This window comes from Chanodichthys erythropterus, chromosome 17 (genome assembly GCF_024489055.1).
Source record: "Chanodichthys erythropterus isolate Z2021 chromosome 17, ASM2448905v1, whole genome shotgun sequence".
NCBI lineage: Eukaryota > Metazoa > Chordata > Actinopteri > Cypriniformes > Xenocyprididae > Chanodichthys > Chanodichthys erythropterus.
This window is the reverse complement of record NC_090237.1, coordinates 22,181,728-22,202,471: the sequence shown is the minus strand read 5'-3', so window position 1 is coordinate 22,202,471 and position 20,744 is coordinate 22,181,728.

The window sequence follows — 20,744 nt, the reverse complement described above, 5'->3', positions numbered from 1 at the left end:
ATGATCGGTCCAGACGATAAAGGGTACCCCAGAGCCCTCTAACCAGTGGCGCCATTCCTCCAACGCTAACTTGACTGCCAGCAACTAACTTGACAAGCCGATTACCAATGTCGTAGTTACTTTCGGCGGGAGATAAGCGATGTGAAAAAAACGCGCACGGATGCATCTTATCGTCTTATCTTAACACTGCACCTACCCCCACCTCTGATGCGTCGACCTCCACCACAAACTGCCGTGATGGATCAGGGGCAACGAGAATAGGGGCTGAAACAAAGCGAGCCTTCAGTTTGGCAAACGCAGCTTCCGCTGCGTCTGACCACCTGAACGTAGTTTTGGGGGAGGTCAAGGCGATCAGAGGTGAGGCTAGTTGGCTGAAGTTGCGAATGAAACGCCGGTAAAAATTGGCGAACCCCAGAAACCTCTGTAGGGCCTTACGGGAATCTGGATTTGGCCAATCTACCACAGCCTTAACCTTCTCAGGGTCCATGCGTACTCCCTCAGTCGACACGATGTATCCTAGGAAAGGAACAGACTGTGCATGAAAAACGCATTTCTCCGCCTTGACAAAAAGCCCATTCACTAGCAACCTCTGAAGCACTCGTCGAACGTGCTGTACGTGTTCCTGGAGAGATGAGGAAAAAATCAATATGTCGTCCAGGTAGACATATAAGAACTGATCGACCATATCTCTCAGCACGTCATTGACGAGTGCCTGGAAGACCGCTGGGGAGTTGGAAAGCCCGAACGGCATGACCAAATATTCAAAGTGCCCCCTAGGGGTGTTAAAGGCGGTCTTCCATTCATCACCCTCCCTGATGCGGACCAAATGATAAGCATTTCTTAAATCCAATTTCGTGAAGACGGATGCTCCCTGCAACCTCTCGAAGGCTGAAGACATTAACGGCAAAGGATAGGTTTTCTTTACCGTAATGTTGTTCAACCCCCGGTAATCAATACAAGGTCGCAGGGAACCATCCTTCTTCCCCACAAAAAAGAACCCCGCCCCCGCTGGAGAAGAGGAATGGCGAATGAACCCGGCTGCTAGTGAATCAGAAATATATTTCTCCATAGCCTCTCTTTCGGGAACCGAAAGTGAATATAACTTGCCCTTAGGCGGAGACTTCCCTGGTACTAGATCTATGGCACAGTCGTAGGGACGATGCGGAGGAAGAGAAGCAGCCCTGAACTTACTGAACACCTCCTTCAGGTCCTGGTACTCACGGGCACGGTAGACAGATCCACTGCTTCCTCCTGTAAGACAGAACCAGAAACAGACGAACAAGCAGAGACAAGACAAGACTTATGACACTCCTCACTCCAGGCCACAATGCAGTTCTGGACCCAGTCTACCCGGGGGTTGTGTCTGGTGAACCAAGGATGACCAAGGACGACGGGGGTGTGAGGGGAGTCAAAAATAAAAAATTTAATCTGTTCAGAATGGTTGCCAGCGGTGATCAGGGTGATATCTTCAGTGATGTGAGAAATGGTGGGAAGACTCTGTCCATTGAGTGCGTGAACAGCGATTCTGTCGGTGAGTGGTCTGAAAGGAATGTGGAACTTGGTGGCGAAAGATTGGTCCATGAAGTTACCTTCTGCCCCGGAATCCAGAAGTGCGTTGCAGTTGTGAAGGTGATGTGACCATCCCAATCTCACCGGGAGGAGGGTGGATGTGGTTGAGGACTTTCCAGCGGAGATCCCACCCGACAGTAGCCTCAAACTTACTGCCGGGCTTGCCCTTTTAACGGGCAGTTGTAAGCGAAATGTCCCGCCTTGCAACAATATAAACAAAGTCCTTGGGACCTCCGCCTCTCCCGCTCCTCCCGGGAAAGCCGAGCTCGACCTACCTGCATGGGCTCATGATCTTGAATAGGACTGACCGTGTCCCCGCCGCTGGACCTCTGGATTTCCTCACTCCTGTGGACTGGACTTCTCCGCTCGGCCCTGGTCAGCCGAGCATCTACCCGGAGCGCCAGGTCGACGAGACCATTAAACGTGGTGGGAAGGTCCAGCGCGTAGGTCTCCCTTTGAACACGGTCAGCCAACCCATGCAGGAACATGTCCCACTGCGCCTCCTCGTTCCAGTGACACTCTGCCGCCAATGTACGAAATTCGATGGAATAATCAGACACCGACTTCTCTCCTTGGCGTAGTTCCGCCAACTGTCTGGCGGCTTCTCTCCCCGCGACTGAGCGGTCGAACACTCTCTTCATTTCTGCGGAGAGTGACTGGAACGAGGTACAGCAGGGGTCTTGGTTCTCCCACACCGCCGTTCCCCAGAGCGACGCCTTCCCCGTCAGAAGCGTCAGTACGAAAGCCACTCTGCTTTGTTCGGTGCTGAAAGTGCGGGGCTGCAGAGCAAAGTGCATGGTATAATGTGTCAGAAAAGCTCTACAAAATCCTGGTTCACCTGAATAAGCTTCGGGTACTGGAAGACGAGGCTCCGAAGTGGCGACGCTCGCTGGTGTGGGTGGGGAAACGGCCGGTGTGGGCGGCGCAGCGGGAACACGAAGCAGCTGGACTTGCTGGGTGAGCTCGGATACCTGCGCCACGAGAGCCTGCACGGCTCTTCCCGTCTCGTTGAGATTTCTCTCCTGTGACTCCATTCGACGAATGCTGCTGTTGACGAAATCCTCCAGTGAAGACTGCTGAGTGCTTGCGGCTTCCGCTCCTTGGTCAGATCGTTCTGTCATGATTGACTACAGGAAGCAAATGCAAGTAACGTCGTTTATTCAACAACAGGCAGTAACAGAAACACAGTCAATGAAAACGGGCAGGCTTCAGGTGGCGCAGGGACTGAGATGGTCGGCTGGTGACGTGACGTGGTGACTGAAGAGTGGCGGTGAGATGAATCCAGGTTCCAGACAGTAGACAAGGCACGAAGACAGTAATCCACAGAATGACGACGAACAACTGGGACTCCGGTCAGGAACAGACAAGACAACCACGAACAGGACACCAAACAACGATCTGACAAAGGAGAGATGAACGAGGTGAGTATAAAAAGACTGAGGTGATGAGCAGCAGGTGGGGAGAGTGATGAGTGGCAGCTGGGTCCACTGATCACCCACGTGGCCTGGGCACACCCACAAACACACTCGCACACAAACACAAACACACCCACTGCGGTCATAACACAGAGCACGCGACAAGAAGGAAACAATGCATCTGCGAACCGTGACAATTAGGCACACCCCTGTAATGACTGAGGCAAATCAGACACAATTATTGGTTAGTTAACCAATAGTTTAAGCTCACTCTGGAGTCTGTCCCCATCCCCCGGGAAATTTTCAGTTACAAGTTTATTGCGCTGAGGAATGTGGTTGCCGCATGGAGAACAGAGTAGAGACACAGAAAATCTGCATCTTCCCTGCATTTTCCACACAGAACACAGACTCTATGGCATTAATGTATAGACAGACTGTGCTATAAATGAACCCTTCTCATGAAATGGTATCCATTATTACTGTTGTTGTATTGTACTCATCGTATTTACATGTTTTATGATTTTTAAGTGGTATGACATGCAAGGTAACTTCAATCATGCCATGTTTAGTGTCTACGGGTTCCCAGTGGGAAGATTTGAATGTTTGTGTATGCGGTATGTCCATACCTGCGCAACACATAAGTATTACAAGGATCTTGTAATAGTCCTTCTTCAAATCTCAGCCAGTTTAATCTTAATCGGTCATAAAAGCCCCAACAAGGGGAGGTGTATGTCACCCGGAAATACAACATCCTCATTGGCCCACATCATTCCTAAGAGGTTGGCTTTGACCAGAGGTTAAAAGTCAGTGGATAGTGCCACTCCCTCTCTTTCTCCTTGCTCCTGAACGACCGAACGGACTGTCCTTGCAGCCGGCCTAGGCGAGGCCTGCAAGGCCTGTAGGCCTCGGCCTACAAACAAGCCATGTGCTCCTCATCCAACATGGACAAGACTGATAAAAACTCCGGGCTGAATCCTCAAGACCTCTCCTCAGATGGCAGAGCCGATGCTCCTCAGCCTAAGGGCACCTTGCAAGTATCGTACATTTTAACACTAAATAGCAATTTAGTATTAATTTGTAAGATGTACCGTTGCTATTGCTGAGGAAACTGATGATTCCTTTCCAGATTGCCTTTGACATTTCATGTAGCTCTAGTAACAGCATCTCTTCCGGTTCAACTCTATCATTACTCATTCTGACTTGTGTATGTGTGTGTGACCCTTTGTGTATGTTATGTTACGTGTTTGTTAGTTTAGTTATGTGTTTGTGAGTTAGTTAATAAAGATTGTGCACAGGACATGTTTGGTTCTGACTCCGTCTGCTAATGAATTGCTGCTTAAGTGATAGATCCGGACTACCTGCTCTGAGTAGTACAGTACAATAAGAAATATTATTTTTCCATAACTTGGAAATTAACATTTCATAGAATTAATAAACAATCAACACTGAGCGTTCACTGGACGAACAGGTTAACTGATTGTAATATTAATTTTAATGTAGCTATGTCCAGTTAATCTGATTAACGTATTTGCATATTCATAATTAATCATAATTAATAATCATAATGAGTTATGAATAATTATTAATATTTCCCCTTTGAGTTAATTCGCTACATATTTGGTGGAGAACGAAAGGCATCATTTTAAGCAATCGTTTGCAGATGGACCAGTAATCAATCATGTGTTTTGATAATCTTTATTGACATCTTATACATGCACATACGAATTTCTGATAAAATCAGCAAAACTAGGGCTTGAATGCGCATTCCCTTGAACGGCAGAACGTTCCTCGATGCTATAATGCATATTTAAATGGCACGAAGAAGCTAACATGAAATTATCGAAGAAATCATAATTTCAGTTGCTAAACGAGCGTAAGACTTTTCTGACGACGGAATCGCAGATTAGCAGCGCATACAAAGGGTATTAGAATAAATTTACCTGAACTTGGGCGAAGAAACCCCCACTTTCAGCGGTAAACGCATAAGCCTTTTTCTGATGACGGAATTCCAGATTAAGCAGCATAAATTTACCTGTGTGACGAAGAAATCTCACTACAGAGTTTGTAAGGGTGTTCTGGGCGAGACTCCCCATTCACCGATTAAAGGCCTTTTTACTATTCGTTACGTCACCGTATTCATATTAATGCGCTGGACCGCACATATGAAACGCACGCAATGAATTTGTGGTGTAAATTCTAGCTTAGCTAACTAGCAATTCGCCACTCTCTGTGAAGTGATGTGTTGTTGTGATTTGTGAGTTATGCGTGACAACACTGGAGTTCTCAATGCGGACTTGCAGCACGGTTAGAATTCTGCTCTATTCTGATCATGTTGCAGGCTGGCATTGGTCTCCTGGCAACGCATGACAACAGAGCGTGGAGAGCAGACACCTCTGAAAGTCTGTTAACAGCACCCACATCACAGACTGTTGTGCAAACAACAAACCTTGTGTAGCCAAATCTAGCTCTATAGAAATCCTACACGTATACCCTACAAGTTAAAACCCTTTAGCTCGACTAAAAGCTGCTAGCACCCTTCTAGCACCTAGACACGTACGAGCGCGAAGCATTCAAGCCGAAGACTTTATAGACTTTGGGATCCCTTTTAGGAGGGACTTTGATTTGAACTGTTGATGGGGACACAAAGCGTTGTGAAGCTCGGAATCAAATGAATCAATTGCGTCACAAACGATTCACTGTTCGAACCGCTCAAAACGCCCCTTTGCGGGTCAGAACAGTAAGCGTAGTGAATACTAGAGATATACGAATACGAGACATCTTTAATAAGCCATTCACAAATGGTTATTATTAAGTTGTAATCAATTAAAAGTGATCAATGAATCATCTAATATCCTTAAACATGAGGTTTCTGTCAAGACATGATATTTCAGTAAACGGTAGTGCTTGTTAATAAAAACTGAACTATATCAGACAAAACATGACAATACGTCACTTCCCTTTATCAAATGCGTCATTTAAATGTGTTAGACACATTTCATGTACAAATCATGTATAGACATGGGTTCATGGGACTTAGAGATGAACCATGGACATCTTGAAACACTTTGAAACTGCTAGGATGCATCACAAAGCCTCGTTTACTGAAATCACGTGACTGTGGCAGTTTGACATACGCTCCGAATCACTGATGCAAGACAAACAATTCACTTGAATTCCAAAGCTTCACATGGCACGCCTCAAAGGCACCCATCTCTGGTTTAAACCATTTGTGTGTGTGTGTGTCTGTGTGCGTGCGTGGCATCACTCACATCGTCAAGTCTGAGTATCTCTATTCAGTCAAGTTGAATTTAAATTAAATTTAAAATTTAATTAAATCAATTTGTTTAGTTTCCTGTCTCCTAAAGCTACAAGGAAATTCTGAGTTTACTCTTTATTTATTTATCTATTAATTTTTTCTAACCCTATTTCTCTATCTTAGTTCTATTTCATGCTAATACTTTGTTCACCTGACTATCCCTATGCAGCCAAGTTGAATTTGGTTAAATTTGAAAAGTTAACTAAATCAATTTTGTCTGTTTACCTTTCCTTTTAGATTTCTAAATCTATTAGGAAATTCTAATTCTATTTTTGTCCAACTTCATTCCTCCTCTACAAGTCATTTCCTTCACTTCCTTTTGGTTTCAGTCTGAATATCTCTATTCAGCCAAGTTGGTTTTAATTAAACTTAGCATTTAATTAAATCAACTTAGGTGTTCACCTTCTCTTTAGGTTCCCTAGAGCTAAAAGGACCTTCTGTTTTTACCCTTTTTGTGTTATTCTACCATCACCCTCTTCCCTTTTTTTTTTTTTTTTTAATAGGATTACAGTAGTTCTAGAAACTGTTGTTTCCTTAATGAGGCATAATGAGTTGTAGGTTATTACTACGCTAACACCTATCTCTCAGCTCCCCCTCCTCACTCCTTAGTGCTGACTGAGTACATGAAGTACGGTCACCTTCCAGTGCACTTTTGGCTCCGGAAAGGACTAGAAACTCTTCCCGTTGTTTCTTCTCCTTTCGACCTCAAGGCATCTGGTCTTTCCCTGTTTGTCTAGAGATTAGGTCATCACTTGAACCAGTGACACCTGCTTAACCATATCTCCTAGCAAGACTAAATGGCTAAGAAATCTCTTTCCTTCCTTTCCCTTTTCTTATTTCATTTTTTTTCTCTCTCTCTCTCTACCAGTTTGTTCTATTTATTTACCTTATGGTGATAATCTCTGGAAAGGAATCATCTGTGTTCTGAGTAATAGTAATGACGTGTACCAGCCCCGTCATCAGTAAACACCGCTTACAGCTGTCATCCAAGATAGTTAAACAACTTAGTCTCATGCTGGCTTCCTTCACTTCAGCTAGCCACTTCCTACATGGCCCACATAGCTGTACGAACTTGCATTTGCCTGTGCTATCTCTTTCTCTCATGTCCCCATAAGTGTGCCTGTCTGCCCAGTACATCCAGCCCTGCCATCCAGGACCCCTGGAGACCCAGCGGAACAATGTGATGGTTGCCCTTCAGCTAAAGCAGTCAACAAACCTGCAACAGCAGAGCAAGGGACAGCGAGATCGGCAGCACCAGCAGACACTTGACACCTGACCTGAGCCAAAAGGAGCTTCAATTTCTCCTTAGCCCATGCTCATACGGGCTTCCAACAGGAGGTAATTGAACGAACACTGCAAGTCACTGAGTTCCACAGAGAACCAACCCACTCAGCATGAGAAGGCACAGGACAGATGCAAGAACCATGACAGAGCAGAGCAATTGAGGGAGGTCACCAGTCCTCAGGAGGCTCTGACAGCTGTTGAACTTTGCCAGTTAAAGAACGTAAGGAACTGTTTGAATTTAAAGCGACACTAAAGCTAAGGCCCTTGAAGGCCACCCGCATGCAGAACTGAAAGTCAAACATTGACTCCACAATTCAGCAGCGTGAGAGACAAACACATTGTGGTCCGAAAAGAACTGAAACAGCCCGAACAACTACAAATGGACCACACAAGGAACCTGCAACCTGATGGACTTCGCAGCAGCAGCAGTAAGAGCTCCCCCAACCCTTCACAAAGGGGGGAGGGGCCAGAGCCTGCAGCCTAGGATACCACAGCGCTCATGCCAACTTATGAGACCTTCCTTTTTGCCCGAAGCCCCTGACTGGCGTGACCCACAGAGACAGGCTCTCTGTTCTTGATCTAACCAGAATCACCACGATTTCTGACTTAACAGCCAGTCAACCTCCAATCAGACTATTAGCAACTGAAACCAGTCAGCATAAAGGACTCCTCAGACCCATAAGTCTGAATGCAGATTGAGCGCTGCCCTCGACTCCAGGCAAGGCAGATCTGAAAGTCCCAGGGTTACTGCTACAGACTCAGACAAACCTGGAATGAATGGAGGACACCCACAGGACCTTTGCCTCCTACACCAGTTAGTCACCTCTTTGGACAGCACAACCTGCCCTCATACAATGCCACTCATGGGACCTAACACACAAGGTCCCTCAGCAGGGGTTCTTAAGACCCCAGTGACTGTGAACTGCAAACACAGTGCCTTCCACATTGCTTCTACAAAGGTTCCTAGTCAGCATAGGGCATAAAGCTTTTAAAGTAGATGAAAATGTGTGGTCGCAGAAATGCAGGAGTCCGCATTAGGAGTGGAAGGAAACCTTGTGTGAATGTATAAATCTCAAATGCTCATGACCATCCACGACGAGCTATTTTGAAATATATGACACTAGATTGAGCTGGTTAGGCTAGCATGGCCTAACGCCACTCGCTTAAACCATCGTCCAACTAAAAGTGTGTTAAATAATTGATAATTCCGACATGACGTTTGACAACGCTTGATTCGCATGTAGATCGATGGTGCTGGCTGGTTAGGTGCAGATAAAACTATAGCTTGAAGTGACACCTCTGCTGTAACAGAAAGAGTCTTAAGACATTTTAGCATATGTTCAAATGGTATCAGTGTAAAGTTAATCTGATTTTAGCGAAGAAATCCTAATCTCAGTATTAAAGCGTAAGCCTGTGTTGACGAAGAAATCTCAGCTCAGCAGCATGTAAACTGTACCAGAATTGATTATTCTGCGTTGGTGGGAGAAATACCAATTGCAGTATTGCTTAACCTGTTTCTGATGAATGAATCTCAGTACAGTGTTATATAAATGTAGATTTGGGTAATGCTCCCCTTTTATAGTTAAGATTGGTGTCATTCATCTAAACTTTGGCTGCATCTACAAGCATAGCTACCTCTTGACCAAAACTGTGTTTCACTCGCTGAAAGGAATATCAGTATACCTGCACCAGACGGACTTAACTATATATGCTTAAACAAGCTTTGACTTACAGCAAACTGTGTAATTACCCTTTAAACAAGTACAAGACGTTGTTTAAAGTAGAGAGAAGAGTTTACATGAGTAAAATTTGCAAAGGCCAAAACATATTTGCATTTTACTGAATGTAATATCAAGTTTTTGAAAATCTGAAAGTATAAGTATCACATTTTAACTCTGTACGTAACTAGTTTGAAATGAGCAGACAGTCTTCATGAACTGTTTGAATTGCTGTGGTGTGCATTGGTTCCCATGACAACGACTTGTCACAGGAAGTGCTAACTCATCACCTTGTGATGCCATGGTGTAAACAATCCAGGCTAGGTGGCTAAGCTTACCCCACCTAGCAACCCTTCCGCTCAGGCTAAGCTAACTAATAGCTTCTACAGTTAGCGGTTAGCATCATTTATGTGAAGCCTTTAACTACAGCTTGTGTGTATGCAGTGTGAACTGATCTAAACCTATTCTGCTGTTTTAGTCACTTTTTACTAAATCTTTTTATTGATTTTAATTATGATAGCAGTCAGCGATTAATTTTTACTAGTATTATTTCTTTCATCTTTGTGATTTACTTACGTCTTCCTTTTTTTTCTGGTGTGGTTTAATTTCCCAATATAACCACAAGCAACTAGACATACTCTCCTTCTTGATTTTGTTTATTTACAACTGTTGCTTCAATTTTATGAGCCAGCTACAAAGTAATCTGAACAATTACTAGGGCATAATTTTGAGCACCACTAATAAGCAGAATCTAATAGGAAAGCTCTCCTCTTCCTCTTCCTTTTTCTTTCCTATTTGTTCAGAGGTCAAGCCTGTCGTGAGCCATCAGTAAGAAATACTAGGAAATAATTTGACCACAAGAACCATCTTAAGTCATTTGTTGAACCTAGCTGTATTTTATACACCTGGCTGCTCACTGTGCCTTTAGCCCTAAATTCTGTTTGATCTTGCAGTAGTCTCTTGCCCTTACTCTCACCACAAGCATGCCTAAATGTTGCAGATGCTCAGCCTAACTGCCCAGATGGCAGACCAAAAGGACTGGCTAGGTGTCGTGAGGAACACCCTCCTTACCAGTGCTGCTGATCAATTATAGCACCAGAGCCAAAGCAACTGGACAAAGATGGAAGAGAAGTAAAGGCAGATGACTCAAACCAGAGGTATGGTCACAATGATCTGACTGAAGTCAACTTCTTCCTGACCCACATCCTCACTGTTTTGAAACAGGAGGTGAACAACCTCAAACTCCAGATCACAGAGACTCACAAGGAGCTGATGCATACTAAAAGCCACATAGACCAGCTAGAGATGGAGGCTCGGGACAGACACAAGGACCCTGACAGAATAGAGACACAGAAGAAAAGCCACGAACTGCAAACGGCTCTGACAGCTGCTCCGCAACGAGAGCAGCTGGAAAAGGCAGCCAGAGAAGACGTGATGTGTCCAGATCTGGGACTGAAGCTCTGACCCAGCAGCTGGACAACACCAAAGATGAACTTGACATGGCCCAATGAGAACTAAGACTCTCTTGCCTGCAGCAGAAGAACCTCCCCCAGCCAAGCACAGAGGTACAGAGGGGGGAGCCAAAACCTTCTGCTTGACACCTTATCAGCTAGTTTCCTGAAATCCTCTAAAGCTACAGAAGGAGAAGGATTAATTCAGACAGACCCAGGCCTACCACAGGGAGAAGCCATGGATGGAAACATCCTCTTCCTGCTGACACCGCATGATCTCCAACAGCAGGTAGCACAAGGGTGACCGGACATGCCTGCATCGAACCTGTAGGAGCTCCTAACGCTAGTAAGGAGCCCCTTGAACAGTACTTACTTGAGAAGTACTCAGAAGCACAAGCTTTCTGGCCACTCACACAAGACTCAGACCTGCTCAAGTTGGCGCTGCCACAAGAGCAGAGGGACACAGCAAACTTCAGACTCCCTCGGACTGAGAGCAGAGGTAACAAACGCTTCTGTCATCAACCCTAGGTCAGTCTGAAACACTCTTCACACTACAACTCCCATAACTTCTTCCTGCAACCACCTGCTTCACGGGTGTCCGAACGACAGATGACACTGTCATGGCACCTGCTACCTGGACACCTGCTGAGCAAGCTCAAAGAGCTGATCTTCGCCACCAGCAAACCTCTTGCCCCCACTAACTGACTTTAGAGTGACAGGTGACACACTGTCAAGGCACTGGATGCTTTGATTCCTGCAGCACCAGCTCAGAGACCTGAGCTTACAGACTGTCTGCATCAACCGCCATGAATCGACCACCACTCCAAGAGACACACACAACCAGGGCCCATCACAGCCTTGCAGCCTTGTGTGCCAGTGATGTGTCTGATCTTCCGGCACCTTCAACGTCGCTCACTGTTGTCATAAGAGAGACAACAACGAGCGAAAGGGGGGAATTATGTAATGACTGAGGCAAATCAGACACAATTATTGGTTAGTTAACCAATAGTTTAAGCTCACTCTGGAGTCTGTCCCCATCCCCCGGGAAATTTTCAGTTACAAGTTTATTGCGCTGAGGAATGTGGTTGCCGCATGGAGAACAGAGTAGAGACACAGAAAATCTGCATCTTCCCTGCATTTTCCACACAGAACACAGACTCTATGGCATTAATGTATAGACAGACTGTGCTATAAATGAACCCTTCTCATGAAATGGTATCCATTATTACTGTTGTTGTATTGTACTCATCGTATTTACATGTTTTATGATTTTTAAGTGGTATGACATGCAAGGTAACTTCAATCATGCCATGTTTAGTGTCTACGGGTTCCCAGTGGGAAGATTTGAATGTTTGTGTATGCGGTATGTCCATACCTGCGCAACACATAAGTATTACAAGGATCTTGTAATAGTCCTTCTTCAAATCTCAGCCAGTTTAATCTTAATCGGTCATAAAAGCCCCAACAAGGGAGGTGTATGTCACCCGGAAATACAACATCCTCATTGGCCCACATCATTCCTAAGAGGTTGGCTTTGACCAGAGGTTAAAAGTCAGTGGATAGTGCCACTCCCTCTCTTTCTCCTTGCTCCTGAACGACCGAACGGACTGTCCTTGCAGCCGGCCTAGGCGAGGCCTGCAAGGCCTGTAGGCCTCGGCCTACAAACAAGCCATGTGCTCCTCATCCAACATGGACAAGACTGATAAAAACTCCGGGCTGAATCCTCAAGACCTCTCCTCAGATGGCAGAGCCGATGCTCCTCAGCCTAAGGGCACCTTGCAAGTATCGTACATTTTAACACTAAATAGCAATTTAGTATTAATTTGTAAGATGTACCGTTGCTATTGCTGAGGAAACTGATGATTCCTTTCCAGATTGCCTTTGACATTTCATGTAGCTCTAGTAACAGCATCTCTTCCGGTTCAACTCTATCATTACTCATTCTGACTTGTGTATGTGTGTGTGACCCTTTGTGTATGTTATGTTACGTGTTTGTTAGTTTAGTTATGTGTTTGTGAGTTAGTTAATAAAGATTGTGCACAGGACATGTTTGGTTCTGACTCCGTCTGCTAATGAATTGCCGCTTAAGTGATAGATCCGGACTACCTGCTCTGAGTAGTACAGTACAATAAGAAATATTATTTTTCCATAACTTGGAAATTAACATTTCATAGAATTAATAAACAATCAACACTGAGCGTTCACTGGACGAACAGGTTAACTGATTGTAATATTAATTTTAATGTAGCTATGTCCAGTTAATCTGATTAACGTATTTGCATATTCATAATTAATCATAATTAATAATCATAATGAGTTATGAATAATTATTAATATTTCCCCTTTGAGTTAATTCGCTACACCCCTTTGTCTTTAATCTTTAGAGGCATCAATAAAGCCAATTATAATAGAGGAACTTTGTCTTTTTTTACATGTCTACTATTTCTTTCAGGGCATACAAATCAGTACTATGTTGTGCCTTAAAGCCAAATTGGTTGCCTGTGGTACCAAGATATTCCCCTAATCGATCTTATAAAATTCTTTCCAAAACTTTGGTCTATAGTTATCCAAACTTCCCACCTTGTCAGCTTTATCCTTGATAACAGGCAGCAAAGCTACCGACAACATAGACTCTGGCAACAGCCCATGTGCTATCAAGCCCTTAAAGCAAATGGCAAGAAGAACTTTAACAATCTGCCGTGCCATCTGCAGATGCCAACTAAAGCTCTATCATGCAAAAAGGAAGCCATTATGTGAACATGATCCAGAAGCGCCATTGTGTCCTGTGGGCCAAGGCTCACTTAAATTGGACTGTTTCAAAGTGGAAAAGTGTTCTATAGTCAAACAAGTCCAAATTTGACATTCTTGTTGGAAATCATGGATGTCATGTCCTCCGGACTAAAGAGGAGGGAGACCTTCCAGCGTGTTATCAGCGTTCGGTTCAAAACATTATCTTTGAAACCAAATGTTCCTCCATCATCTTGTCAGTCAAAGTTGAGGCGAAATGGGCAAGTTTGGTGCGACTCTCGTTCAGCCCACTTTGAATTGAGCAGACACGTTCAGTTCTGTAACTGAATGGTCACATGCAGAATAGATTTATTTATTTATTTTTAGATTTTTTCATTTGAAAATTATTTAGTCTATTTGTTTGATTTTTAATGATTTCATTATAATTTAATTAATTGCTTGACATCAACTTGCAATTCCCTCGCGAACCCCCGTTTGGGAAACCCTGTTTTTTTAGAACATTATTTTAAATTCATTCCTTGGCGACGCATCATGCAGCCAAGCTACAGGTATCGCGTTTATTTTGTTTTTTCTTTTTTATTTAAAATATTCCAAAACTTATTAACTAGGCTATATCATGAATTATATGATATTTTCCGATTGTCAAATATGTGGAAGTGAATGTGTTTTGTTAAAACACCTTTACTGAACATGTTAGTTGATAAAACAGGGGATCTGTCGGATTTACATTACATAAATTCATTCATTTTTCCCGAAATAAACATAAGTGGCTGGTGAACTGGGATGAGAGAGTAAACTTTGTTTCATACGCATTGTATCTGATATGAATAAACAACTTCGTCAAATTATAATTTAAAGGATTATCGCAGCTTCCATATGCGATGTTTACCAGACGTTACGATCTTTCAGAGACATCTCCGTGACGTACGTGTGCTATCTGGGTATGACTGTATGGAATCTGCATTTAATAAATTATAAATGTCTTTTTTATATATAGCTTAGACCTCATTCAAACGTCTGAAACCTCAAATAAACGTGGTTGAAAACTGAATAGTTGTGAAATATGAAAAGCACAGAGCGCGTCAATCTCTGGCTCAGAGAAACCAGGTTTGAATTTAGCGTATTGAACATTCTCATCACACCGGTGTTATCGTACACGTGTAAAAAGTTAAAATCGATCGGGTGAATGGGGACAAATTGAAACTGAGGGGGCACAAATCAGATCTGAGGGGGCAATGCCCCCTTTTGCCCCCTCGTGGGGCCGGGCCTGGTTCAAAAGCCAGCATCTCTCATGGTATGGGGTATGCATAAGTCCATACGGTATAGGCAGCTTGCATGTTTTGGAAGGCACTATGAAATCTGAAGGTGTATAAAGGGTTTAGAGCAACATATGCTCCCCTCCAAAGACGTCTATTTCAGGGAAGGCCCTGTGTATTTCAGTCCAGGTGCTGAATTGGCCTGCTTACAGATCTTTCACTTATAGAGAACATTTGGTGCATCATTATATGGAAAATACGTCAAAGACGACCACAAACTCTTCAGCAGCTGGAAACCTATGTCAGGCAAGAATGGGACCAAAATTCAAAAACTCATAACTTCGATTCCCAGACGTTTTCACACTGTTTTAAAAAGAAGAGGAGATACTACACCATGGTAAACATGCCAAATATGATAACAGATATAGACGTAGAACTGATACTTGTCTTTGTGTTGCAGGAATGGCAGACGGGTGACAGACTTGGAGCTGGAGCAGACACAGATGAACTCACAAATTTTATACTCAGGAGGTAGCTGGAGCTGGAAGCTGACGGGGTTGATCTGCCGAAGGATGGTGAAGGGGCCAATGAACCTGGGACTCAGTTTCCTACAGGGCAGGCACATCCTGATGTCTCTGGTCAACAGCCAAACCTTCTGTCCCAACTGGTAGTTTGGAGCGTTGGAGCGTCCTAGACCTTCTCGCTCTCCAGGAACCAGTAGTCGACCGCTGGTACGTCCGAGGGTTCCCCTGACCAGGGGAACAGTGGGGGTTGGTAGCCGAGTATGCACTGGAACAGATGAGTCTGGTGGTAGGCTGCTGCAGAGAGTTTTGGGCATACTCGGCTGGTTCCAGGAGTACAGGTGGCTGTGACAGAAGGTATGGAGGAAGCGCCCGATCTCCTGGATCTTCCACTCCATCTGCCCGTTCGTCTGTGGATGGTAACCTGAGGAGAGGCTGACGGTCACACCTAGGAGTGCGAAGAAGGCCTTCCAGACCCTGAAGATGAACTGTGGCCCTCTATCTGATACGATGTCCTAAGGAATTCCATAATGTCTGAAGATATGATTAAACATAAGTTCAGCAGTCTCCATGGCCGTGGGCAGTCCCCTTAAAGGAATCAGATGACATGATTTAGAAAATTTGTCAACAACGACCAAAATGCAGGTACAATTATCCGAGGCAGGAAGATCCGTGATGAAATCGACACCTAGGTGTGACCAGGGATGATTGGGAACGGGCAGAGGCTGGAGTGTTCCGGAGGGAAGATGCCGTGGACTTTTTGAGATGGCGCATTCCTTGCATCTCTGCACGTGCCTCCTGACATCCGATGCCATGTTCGGCCACCAGAAGCGTTGTTTAAGCAACAAGAGGGTTTCATTGACCCCAGGGTGGCCATTGCCCAGTGATGTGTGAGATGCATGAATGAGGGGGGTGTGCCGTGTCCGGGTGACGTAGAGCAAACCTGCAGGGCAACAAGGTGGAGCGTTGGTGGAGGCATTGGACTCGGGAAGTGTCTCTTTAGACCAGACGATGGGGTTAACAAAGAGTTTCTCTGACAGAATGGGCTCCAGGGTTTCAGGACTCTCGTCAGGACCATGGATACGAGAGAGGGCGTCGGCTTTTACATTTTTGGATCCTAAGCAATAAGAGATGGAGAAATTGAAATGGGTGAAAAACAGAGCCCATTGTTCTTGGTGTGGGTTTAGTCGTTTCGCATCTCGAAGGTATTCCAGGTTCTTGTGGTCAGTTAACATGACAAAAGGATTTTTGGCTCCTTCGAGCCAATGCCTCCACTCCTCAAGGGCTAGCTTGATGGCCAGAAGCTCCCTGTTCCAGATGTCATAATTGATCTCTGCCGGGTTGAGTTTGCGGTAGAAGAAGGATGATGGGTGCAGTCTACTTGGATTCCCCTGCTGCTGTGATAATACCGCTCCCACTCCGGAAGGTCTTCACGACGAAAGGTCTTTTGGGGTCAGGATGTACCAGGAGGGGAGTGGTGGTGTCTCGAAGGCTTTGGTGGCGGCTGGAGTCCAGGACAGAGACTTGGGCTTACTGCGCAGGAGGTTGGTGAGTGGAGTGGAGATGATACTGTAACCTTGAATGAAGCATCGATAGAAGTTAACGAATCCTAGGAATCTTTCTTTATGGTCATGGGGATGGGCCAGTCCTTAATAGCAGATACCTTCCTACCTGCCACTGCGATCGATGTAGTACCCAAGGAACTGCACTGAGGACTGGTGGAAGGTACAATTTTCAGCATTGAGGAACTAGTGGAACTCCCTCAGGCGTTGCAGGACCTCCGCAATGTGGTGGCGATGGTCGGCCATGCTCCGGGAATAGATTAGAATGTCATCGATGTAAACCAGGACTGACTTGTGTAGGAACTCCCAGAGCACCTCATGGAGGGGGCGTTGACATGTCCATACGGCATGACCAAGTACTCGTAGTGGCCAGTAGGGGGTCACAAATGCGGTCTTCCACTCGTCCGCCTCACGTATCCGGATGAGGTTATACATGCTGCGGAGGTCCAACTTGGTGAACACAGTGGCACCTCGGAGATGTTCTAGGCCAGATGGGACGAGAGGAAGTGGGTAACCAAACTTCAAAGTGATCTTGTTTAAAGCTCTGTAATCAATGCAGGGCCGCAAGCCTCCGTCCTTCTTCCTCATGAAGAAAAAGCTGGAAGCGGCAGGAGAAGTAGACGGGCAGATGTAACCTTGTGACAGTGCGTCTTGAATGTAGTCCTCCATGGCCTTCTCCTCCAGGATGGACAGGGAATAGATCTTCCCTCGGGACACTGGCTCACCCGGAAGCAGATCAATAGCGCAGTCCCATGGCCGGTGTGGAGGCAGCGTAGAGGCTTTCTTGGGGCAGAAGACATCACTGAAGTGGGAGTAACACTGGGGAATGTCCACTGAACGGTTTTCTAGGGGACTTTCTATGGATGTAGCACAGACTGGTAATTCTTTGGAACAAGGAGAGCTTGGAACAGGGTTCTCAGGAAAACAATCCAGGAAATAGTTGTCACCACACTTCAGGATTTCCCCACTCTTCCAAGATATGAATGGGTTGTGCTGCTCCAACCACGGGCGCCCCAAGATCACATCAGCGGTGGATTCCTCCAGAACCAACAGATGGAGTTGTTCGACGTGGAGGATGCTGAATTGAAGTTGGATCGGGCCAGCGCTGAAGCGCACTTGTCTGCAGCCTAGGGGTCTTCCTGTTACAGAGTGGATCTGATAAGTCGACGGCGTGGCTTTTGTCTTAAGCTTGAGCTGGCGGCAGAGGGCGCCGGAGATGAAATTGCTAGCTGACCCAGAATCGAGGAGAGCACTGACTGGAAGAGATAAACCGGCAGCAGTAAGGTTTACAACAGTGTAAATATGTAAATATGATGACAGATATAGACGTAGAACTGATACTTGTCTTTGTGTTGCAGGAATAGCAGACAGGTGACAGACTTGGAGCTGGAGCAGACACAGATGAACTCACGATGGACGAGGAGACAAGGAGGAGATGAGGGAACACACTGGAGACAGGTAAGTATCTTTGGTGGAGTCCTTGAGGTAAGCATACAGGTAAGACCATGTGCAAATGAGACCAGACAGTGACTGAGTGAGAGCGTAAGTCTTTTGATTAAAACTCTGGTGATAATTTTGTTTGCTGTGTCTGTGTGAGGGTAGAGCCTGCCGTGTCTGTGACACCAGAAGTCATTTAATGAAATTAATTTGTTGTAATGTAGCAGATTTTCTGCCATTGAGTCTGCTCTCATCATTTGTTCATGTTTACAGACATATTGAACCGCATATTATTATAACACATATTATACCTAGATGTAGGTTGTTTTTTGTTTGTTCCAAAAGGGGCCCTTGTCTGGGCCTACCTGCTAAGGTCCATGCTTTAAATGTTTCCTTGGCTTTAATATGGCATCCAGACACATGCTTTCTCCACCCAGGCTTACTATCATATTTCCTATCAGCACATATAAAATATGGTCTACTAAACTTATACACAACTCCCACAATATCATCATACATATCACACAAAGCTATACCATGAGAATTTTCATTTCATTCATTTTCATAAGTTTAGTCCAGTCTAGTATAACCAAACTAGCCCTCTTAAACTCATAATAATGGTTAGACAACAATGACTAAAATTAGTGCAATACAGCTCTGTTTAATGAAATGTACAAAATGAAGATCACAATGTATTAGGTTTGCTGCTGGAAAGAATTGTAAGGATCAGATAAAAGTTAAAATGGAAAAATGGTGGAGAAACAGAGCTGTCTCCTCTAAACTCTTGGAAACGTAAGTGTGATAGATTGAAATATGCATTTAAATTCATAATATGCAATTAAATTCATAAATTCAAAAACAGTAAAAATATTTTACATATGATCTTGTGAATGTTTAAAACTTTATAGAATGTACATATGTAATTTGTTTATCATTTTGAGTTCATCTGTGATCTATTAGTTGGGCACATTTAAGGTGTGTGATCGATTGCTCTGGCCTGCTGGAACACTAGGGGGAGATCTCGCGGGTTTCTTCATCCTACATAAAGTTCACAGTGGGGAAACAACCACGAGATTTATGTTTGTTCATCTCCCTCTTTTCAGGTATTCTAATGATAAACTGTTATAAGGTGTTAATGATATAATGTTTAAGAGTGTGCAGATGTTATAATGATACCGATTGCATTTTGTTAAAGATGTTTTAAAAGTTAATTATTGGTTTAGAGATGTACGAGCTCAGCCATGAGATGGCGCAAGGCCTACATAATGGTGCGAGATCACATGTAGAGTGTTTAATATTTGCGTATTTTGTATTTAATGTTTAATGTTGTTGGTTTAGTGCCAATTGGTTGAATTGCTTTAAAAACATGAATATATTGAGAAATGTGAAAAGTGAATTACAGAGAATCCAAGATATTGATGTATTTTCAGACGAGATAATTGTTTAAAGAGTATTAACCTGTTATTTTGAATTGTATCAGATATTCTCATAAACAGCTTTATAATATGTATTAATTAATGTATTATTTATAAATAACTGAAGATCTTATAAGTAACTAAAAATTGTATAATGAATAGCTTATGGTACTCATTGTAAAAATCTGTGAAATGAAAAGAGAAGATCATTGATGCTGTTTTGCAAAGTTTATTGTCACTTGTCATGAACAGATTCTACATAAAGTTCACAGTGGGGAAACAACCACGAGATTTATGTTTGTTCATCTCCCTCTTTTCAGAGGTATAACATTTGGAGGCACTGCTGGGATATACTCTTCAGAGGGTGGTCGTCACTTACCTGGCAGACAACTTTTGATGCAGTACATCCCCTAAAACAACCCAGATCAACAGTGGAGTGGAAAGAGTTCCTGCAGTAAAGGCAAGAAAGACGTAAAGAACTGTAAACCTGAGGCCACAGAGATAATCAGGTGAAACAGATAAATTCACTCAGTCTCAATTAAGCCCCAACTCAGTGAAAAGATCCACTCTAGAGTCAAAATGGAGACAACAGTGCTAGAGGAAATGCAAGTTGAGATCATTGCCATGTTAAATCCCCTATCCAAAGACAAACTTCTCAGTGTTTGTGAGTTCCTGAACATATCAGATCAAGAGAAAGTCCCTTCTAAATCACGCATGTCTCTGATCTCTCACATCCTTCAACATCTTGAAGAGGACATAACAGAGCTAGAAGATGGTGGCATGTCTGTACTATTAAGCTTGAGAGATAAAATAGTAGAATTGAGTACAGTCGCTGAAAATGAGCCAACAGAGCAATGCAAAGTCGCAGAAAAAGATAGATTGCAAAAGGAGTTAGATGAACTGAAGTGTGCAATGAAACAAAAATTGAGTGAAATGCAACAATTGGACGAATTGAGCACAAAACAAAGTAGTATTCAGCCTCAACCACAAATTGCTGCACACCTGCAACCCTTTGTGAATGTTCAGCATTTAAGCCCACCTTGGCGCAAAGA